We start from the raw sequence: 6,079 nt of genomic DNA on the forward strand, positions 1-6,079 counted from the left end.
TGCTTAAAACTATTATATATACATTTGAAGTCTTACTCTGTTTTAAGAACATCTCTTGCTTTCTGTAGTTCTTTCAAATCGTTTGTTTTTTTCTTATTTTCTGACTCCGATTGTTGTAATCTGTATAGATACATATATTAATTTTAATTGTAATTAATTGTACGGAATTATAGATTTACTCATTGTTTTCATCTTTTACTTTTAAATATGGTAATTTATTAACTAATCATAAAAATAAGGTTCATTGTAGTGTGTGTTGGGCAATATTTCATATGATATACAGCCAGCCAACATTGACAATAAAAGAAATCGTTTAAAGAAAAAAGCAGGTTTGTTTTGTTTTACTTTTTCTGGAGATCTTTTGTTGTCTGTAGTGATTCTTTATAGAGTGCACTTAACTTCACCTCTTCTTTCGTTTTGAAAGTGAGTCTGAAATATACGGTTAGTTATCTAATCATAAACAAAATATATGATTGACCTTCAGCCTAAACAAATATTTTCCAGTCGTCATAATTTGGCTCCTTTATTTAACATATATATGTTGTACAGACATTTTATGACAAATGATTACCATATCAAAATGCCCACAAAAACCTGTGATTTCTTAGTGTTTTAAATAGAAGACTTTTACATTCATGAAAGATAAACGTTTCATATATTTGCTGTTTTAGCAACACAAATGAACACACGTAGAATGAAATTTTAGTTTACACTTAGGATCTTGAGGATTAATGTAATGCTTTAGAACAGTATCGACAAGTCAATATATTAGTTGAAAACATGATAAACGACACAAATAAATGTATCTGAATGTTGGTTTTCAGAGACTGTACTTGCTATATTTCATACACCAGTAAGCATGATTTTTATTCTCGATACTATTATCGATTAATGACGATAAAGAGTAAATTGTTGAAGTAAAAACATTTTGTTTAATCTTTCAATGATCGAATAATGTGAAAGGTATGAATAACATACTTGAATATTTTAATAAGTCTGGAAAAGTAAAACCATACATTTTATAAAATATACGCCAATTATAAATTAAGAAAATAAAATTACATACAAATACACTATGCTTTGTAAAGAAGGATACTTTTAAAGTGATAGTATGGGCATCTTACAGTTTATAGGTGTATATCGCAAGTGTTGTTTATTTTTGGTGTTTTCACTTCATATACACTTATATTTGTAAATGCAGCATCAACATACTAAAACAATATCCCGGAAAGAGGAAAAATAATGCATTTGAATATCAACCGTACTTTCGTTTTGACAACTGACGACAGAAATGATTCGATTTACGATGTGAATCTAAATCTAGTTTTAGTGCAGATTCGTTCATACGACACAAAGACACTATTTTGTTTTACGGATCATTTTGGCTTAGAGGACTGGGTGACACACATAAGATGTCGAATATAATATATATTTTTATAAACAACTGGTAGCAAGATGAGCTGCAGATAATTGGTCAGTAACCACATTTTCAACTAACTCTTTTGACCTGTTAATTCTTTTCAGCTTAATTTAACAGTAAAAAATGCCCATAATATCACTTTAACAAGTGTACTATTATCTAAAAGTGTTACTCTGATTGAAGAAAATCTCGAGCTTTCTGTAGGTCTTGCAAATCATGTTTGAGTTTGTCTTTCTCTGAGTCTGATTTCTGTAATCTGTAAATGAAGATACTTGTAAAATTCCGTACCAAATATAACACATTATTCTAGACTACCTATTATATACAATAGGATATGGTTAAACATGTAGACAAAGATCTAATCGATGAAATAATCGCAACCATTTTAGTTGTAGAAAAGTAAACCCTAAAAACCAAATAACAGTCTTATGGCTAAGTATACTTCATATGTTAAGATAAGATTAGCACATACTATTTAACACATTGATTGAATTATGCGTTTAAGTTTAGTTTAAACATGAAAAGTATGTCAAATATATAATAAACGGTCAATAAATGTTATTTTATAGATAAACAAACTGTTAAAATTTACAAAGTGTACACAATTATGTCTTGAGAATGACAAACAATCCTTTATGTCTGCGTTGGGTTTCTTTATATGCTAAATTAGGTGACCTCTTTACACATGCCGTAATTTACAATTACACATAAAGTAACAAGATAAGTGCAAGTTATCATATCTCGTATATATGCAAGTTTGTTACTATTGCAATCTTGAAAGACGGAAGTCAAATTAAAATAAATAATCCGTGAGGATTAAAAGAAGTGGATTACACAATTATAACCCAGGATTATAATCCATTTTACATGCAGAATATACAATTACCTGCACTATTTTGTTAAAGTAAGCTACATTTAAAAGTGTAATTATTATTTTAAAGGGTTACTCTGTTTGAAGAATATCTTTTGCTTTCTGCAGCTCTTGTAATTCAAGTTTCACTTGTCCTTTTTCTGCGTCCGATTTCTGTAATCTGAAGGGATACATTTGTTAAATAATCCGAAGAGGTTCAGGCATATCAGCGCATCAAAGTGTTACATGATAAGTGTTTGTGTTATACTTCCATGTGATAAAATACAAGCTCTATTTAATTTATATATCTTATTTTGTAAAAAATCAGCGAATTGTATATACACATTTTTTTCTGAAACCGGCGTTTCAAACGTTAGAGTGACTCATTTTAAAGCAATCAATGGGAATGCCAGACACGTTAATCAAAAATAGAAAGCCACATTTTTAACCGCAATATTCAAATAAAAACGTCAGGGTATGTAATACCACTATACACATGGCGTAATTTGGTGAATTATAAAGCAAACGTATGAATTGAGAAAATGTTCATTGACTTAGTTCGAAACAAATAGTTAATTCGTTATAAACATTCTTTTATTGATAATGACCAATTCCTAAGCAGCTAAAAATTGTATTTTTTAAAGGGATCTTTTCACGCTTTGGTAAATTGATAAAATTGAAAAAAGTTGTTTCAGATTCGCACATTTTCGTTTTAGTTATGATATTTGTAAGGAAACAGTAATACTGAACATTTACCATGGTCTAATATAGCCATTATATGCATCTTTTGACGATTTTAAAACCTAAAAATTATAAAGCGTTGCAACGCGAAACGATTGAATAATTTGGAGAGTTCTGTTTTTGTCGTTAAATTTTGTGAAACTACGAAGATTGCTTATATAACGTATAAAATACGTCATGTATGTGTACTCGGCGGAATAGCTCAGTAGGCTAAAGCGTTTTTACTTCAGGACTCTGGCAGGACTCCAGGGGTCACTGGTTCGAAACCTGCTCCGGGCAATGTTCTTTTCCTTTTTTTAATTTTATTCTTGATTTTTTACTGGAGCTTTTACGATCCAATGTTTACAGTTATCAATATAAAGCATTTAATGAATAAGTTAAAAAATGCCAAAATCTGTGAAAAGGCCCCTTTAATTGTTTTCATGTTTAATGAACAGCTTTACAAATAATGAGATAGTAGAAACGGAGAAACTAACTATTATTCTTCAGTGGATACAATTACGTACAATCCGTTTGATAGAGACGGATACGATTATCGAGTGAAATATTGTTCTAAAATTGTTACTCTGTTTCAAGATCATTATTTGCTTTCAGTAGTTCTTGCAAATCACGTGTCCGTTCCTCTTTTTCTAAGTCCGATGTCTGTAATCTAAAAAGGAATTTATTTGATTAATAACCATTCATGTACGTTACAAACGTATTAGCGATAGGATATGTTATATGAGAACTGAATGTGTTATAATTTCATATGGCAAAACACTAGTACAAGTATAGAAACTTAAATTGGGCAAACAATTAGCCTGTATTTTTTGTACACAGGTAACTTCCTTAGCAGAGAAGGCATTAATAAAAAAAGAATTCTTGTTAATTTATATTTTATGTTGAGAGTTAATGTAGAGTATACAACAAAAACATAACACGTTCAACAGTATTGTAAGGTAACTGCAATTTGTATATTCCATAAATTGTATTGATCATAACGCTGCAAGTGTTGAAGGTTTTCATATCAACATTAATATAGTGAAAGATGGCCTTAAGAGAAAATACCGTGTATAAGGACAGAGATACAGATTTATTAACATGTTGTAATGTTTCATTTATTTTGAGAGAGGACATTGAGAGGAAGTGCAATGCGTCATAAATTCATAAATTCCTCTATAACATGTTCAGAGTTTTTGCACTTTGATTTTGTTTTCCGTGCAGAAAATAAATACCTCGAGTAATTTTCAAAATAGAAATGCATATACTGATGAGTGATGAAAGGCTTCTGCATAGTTATAGGTTTTTGACATTGTTCGAGTGAACTATATAAGGCAATGACAATTTAAGATATTAATATGCAACTTCACAGATCTTCATAGAAAATTATTGGTAAGATATTCAACCTGATCGTCAGCAATTGTTATTAATTGCCATTAGTATTGTTTGTGCAGAGTCTTATTACACAGCCTTGTTTAATTTTATTTTTCAGATCATATCTCAAACATTATTATATGGATGAAAACGGATATTCGTATAAAAAAGATGAACAAAAGGCAACAGCTCAATCAATACTGGTATCGAATAATTTGTTTGGTTCAAAGAACTAGTTCTTGTATTGCGAACTTTTGCTCAACATTCCATCTTGAGAAATGCATAACTATTATAACGAAATGGATTGCGAGAGAGCCTTTTGCATCATTTCAACACACTTAAATCATCCTAAGTAACTGTTTGACTCTTCATCTTCACTTTATCCATCGATGCAGGATTACATATTGAATAACACTTAAGTGGAATAAGAATAAATTTGACATACCCCAAAATACAAAGCAGTGGTTATGTAATATCACTTATAAGACAGTACACCGTCAATGCATTTGATTGCTATTGTTATAATAAATGCTCATACTCTTTTTGAAGGCGCGCAATATCTTCTTTTAGGGCTTGCAGTTCCTTTGTCAAAGTTGCGTTTCCGTCCTTTGCAAATACTTGTCTGTAATATATACGTGTGCGCTGCATGCAAACGTTACATTTAAAATAGATAATTAGAAACTTAACACTGTTTGTTCCATGAAACAAAAAATATTTTATATAAAGTAGCTTATTATTCGACCATCTCTGTTGCGCAATGTGCTATTTAAAGACTAAGCAAATTCCCCCATTTAACAGAAACATTTATACAGCACAAGATTTGCTGTAGGACGGTTCATCACACGATGAAAATATAATATATAGTCTTGTTTGCTAAAATTTCAAGAGTCTAACACAATTTCTAACCACATCTAAGCTGTACAATGTTTTATTTTCCCTGTTGCCGGTTATTATCACCTGCGGAAAAGCGATATTTGCAGAATTATCAACTACATGGGTTTTGATATTAAATAGCCTGGTCAGTAGTTTCAGGTAAATCTATTTAAAAGGAAAACATTTCTCAAACACGTTCTTAATTAATTTCAAGAAAAAAACAAAACAGAAATAGCCAAAAAAAATTTCTTACTCGCTTTTCAGTTGTGTAATTTCTTCTTCATACTTCATGTGTGTGGTTGCTTGATCTTCTCGCTTGGTGTTAGCTCGTTCAATTCTGAAAATTTCATCACCGTAAGTATGCTCGTATATATCTGTACCCGTATATATCAGGAATATAAGTACGAGTACTCGTAAATCTGATATTATTGTATGTACTCAAATAGTTGGTGTTTCACCTCCTTACATTTGACGTTTGCTGGTAAATTTGTGTTTTTGATTTGCACAAGTCTTGTACTGACACCTTATACATTTAATTTTAATGAAACATATTTTTAAGTTTTGGTTGTTAGAAAATCAACAACAAAAACTACTGATTTATCGTCAACATTGTAAATTATTGCCATTAGTATTGTTTGTACCGAGTCTAATTACATAGCGTTATTTATTTTTCAGATCATACCTCAACCATTATTGTAGGATGAAAACGGATATTCTTATAAAACGATTAACAGAAGGAAATAACTCAATCAATACTGCTATCGTTCAAAGAACTAGTTCTTGTATTGGGAACTTTTCCTCAACATTCCATCTTGCGAAATGCATAAATATTATAACGAAAT

The 6,079-nt window shown here is 30.4% G+C and overlaps 2 protein-coding genes across 16 annotated transcripts in view; one reads left to right on the forward strand and one right to left on the reverse strand.

Annotated features, from left to right (window-relative positions):
- LOC127877355 (glycine receptor subunit alpha-4-like) overlaps nucleotides 1–6,079 on the forward strand; it is a 136,767-nt gene that overhangs the window by 44,880 nt on the left and 85,808 nt on the right. The gene's annotated exons all lie outside the window — the stretch shown is intronic.
- LOC127877353 (myosin-11-like) overlaps nucleotides 1–6,079 on the reverse strand; it is a 120,638-nt gene that overhangs the window by 5,638 nt on the left and 108,921 nt on the right. For 2 of the 15 annotated variants that reach the window (XR_008048386.1, XR_008048380.1), the window contains 7 exons: nucleotides 5,491–5,574; nucleotides 4,903–4,986; nucleotides 3,577–3,660; nucleotides 2,368–2,451; nucleotides 1,593–1,676; nucleotides 346–429; nucleotides 37–120 (listed from right to left, as the gene is read on the reverse strand). The exons of 6 other annotated variants lie outside the window; for them this stretch is intronic. The gene's annotated coding sequence lies outside the window, so the exon portion shown is untranslated. The remainder of the gene's footprint in view (nucleotides 1–36; nucleotides 121–345; nucleotides 430–1,592; nucleotides 1,677–2,367; nucleotides 2,452–3,576; nucleotides 3,661–4,902; nucleotides 4,987–5,490; nucleotides 5,575–6,079) is intronic. 7 more of the 15 variants (XR_008048387.1, XR_008048377.1, XR_008048376.1 and 4 more) reach the window with 6 other exon arrangements.

Source organism: Dreissena polymorpha, chromosome 4 (assembly GCF_020536995.1).
Source record: "Dreissena polymorpha isolate Duluth1 chromosome 4, UMN_Dpol_1.0, whole genome shotgun sequence".
NCBI classification, from domain to species: Eukaryota; Metazoa; Mollusca; class Bivalvia; order Myida; family Dreissenidae; genus Dreissena; species Dreissena polymorpha.